This window comes from Bos mutus, chromosome 7 (assembly GCF_027580195.1).
Source record: "Bos mutus isolate GX-2022 chromosome 7, NWIPB_WYAK_1.1, whole genome shotgun sequence".
NCBI lineage: Eukaryota > Metazoa > Chordata > Mammalia > Artiodactyla > Bovidae > Bos > Bos mutus.
The window spans coordinates 41,324,532-41,326,458 of record NC_091623.1 but is presented as its reverse complement, the minus strand read 5'-3'; the positions used below and the strand labels follow the sequence as shown (position 1 = coordinate 41,326,458).

General features: G+C 42.9%; 1 pseudogene; it reads right to left on the bottom strand.

Moving 5' to 3' along the window:
* Positions 1–305: 305 nt before the first annotated feature.
* LOC138988576 (lysine-specific demethylase 4C pseudogene) lies at positions 306–1,434 on the bottom strand (annotated as a pseudogene).
* Positions 1,435–1,927: the final 493 nt, after the last annotated feature.

Below are 1,927 nucleotides of genomic sequence, written 5' to 3'. Positions count from 1 at the left end.
ATCAATGTCAGTATCACTGTGCTGTCCTATCCTAGTTTTCCAAGGAGGTTCTACTGAGGGAAACTGGGTATATAAAATCTTGCTACACTACTTCTTACCACTGCATATAAATCTACAAAGATCTCAAAACAAAGAGTCTAATGTTAGAAAAACTAAAAAAGAAAGAAAATTAAACCCCAACACATGGCCACAAGTTCCATGTTCTCTGAATTATCACCAGGTTAGCCAGAGCTCACAGAAAGCTTACCACCCAGTCATTGAAGGAAATAGATTAAGACCTATAAATGTAAGATGCTATTTCTGCCCTACAGCAAGATTTCCATGCATAGCATGCTGTTTTCAGAAAAAGCCTTGACAACACAATAAATACGGTAAAAATTGACACTGTCACATACACTGGGGACTTTGAAGCCATTTCTCTGGCCACTGGGGACCGCTGGGACTTCCCCAGGTTCAAGGCCATTCCCACGGCTTTCCACATCACTCTCTTCTCCCTCAGTCAAAGCACTGCTACTCTCTGCCACAGAGGAGTATGACTCAGGTGACTTTGGCCATGGAAGCTTGCATGGCTCTGATTCCTCGAATGTCACTTGGCCACTAAATATGGACTCGTCAGCCTCGCTGAGATTTGAAGGTGGAATTGCAGCACAAGTTTGTTCAGCCTCAGCTTTGATTTTCTCTGCTACAGATGTGTTTAGGCAGACGTTTCCCGAGAATCTGATATTATCTGACAAATTATGATCCAGCTGCATCCTGCTAACAGAGGCCTCTCCCTCTGAAGGTGCTTCTGTGTTTGCTAGTTTCACTGCTTCTTCTGGCTTTCCATCATCCTTGAGATCACCTGGATCCGGGTCAGGAGTGGGTCCCTCTGCCCCACCAACTATAGCTGACAGTTTCTCATCCTCCTCATTCTTAGGCCTCTTAGAGTGAGAACTAGTACACTGGAAGCTCCTGGATGCTTTTCTTACTTTCCTCCTCCTCTGCAGCCATGCTTTTACTTCAGGGGTGGATTCTGGAGTAGGCTTTGTGTGATCAATGGTGTATATATCCTTTCCTTGTTTCCAAAGCTGGTATCTGTCTGGTTGAAATTTCCTCACAAAGATATCCATAGAAATTTTCACCATGTCTTTCCTGCAAGTGCACAATTTAGCAACTTTCCCATAGTCAATCCATCTGACAGTAGCAAAATTTGTAGATTCTGCACAGTTGAAACCATGATTAAAACCAGCATGGTAGCCATATGGGAAAGTGATCATAAATTCTCCAGCTTCCTGGGTGATCTTGTCAAAGGGAATGCTGTATTTCTTTAATACTGAGGGAGATATCAGTGTCATCTTGTGGCGAAGAAATGCATCACACCCTTGAGAACTGCTTGGGAAAAAACCTTGAGCTAGTCTTTCCAGTCATTTTCCATGTTCCGGGGGTATTGCATACCAAGACCCTTCATGAAATTTTAATACTACAGGTGTGGTGTATTTGTACAGGCAAATATGGCCTTGGAGTACAGAATGAAGCAGGGCAAAGGCTAATAGAATTTTGCCAAGAGAACGCACTGGTCATAGAAACATCCTCTTCCAACTACACAAGAGAAGACTCTACACATGGAGACTACCAGATGGTCAATACCATAACCAGATTGATTATATTCTTTGCAGCCAAAGATGGAGAAGCTCTATACAGTCAGCAAAAACAGGACGGGGAGCTGACTGTGGCTCAGATCATGAACTCCTTCTTGCCAAATTCAGACTTAAACTGAAGAAAGTAGGGAAAACCACTAGACCATTCAGGTATGATCTAAATCAAATCTCACACGATTATACAGAGGAAGTGAAAAATAGATTCAAGGGATTAGATCTGATAGACAGAGTGCCTGATGAACTATGGGTGGAGGTTTGGGACATTGTATAGAAGACAGGGATTAAGACCA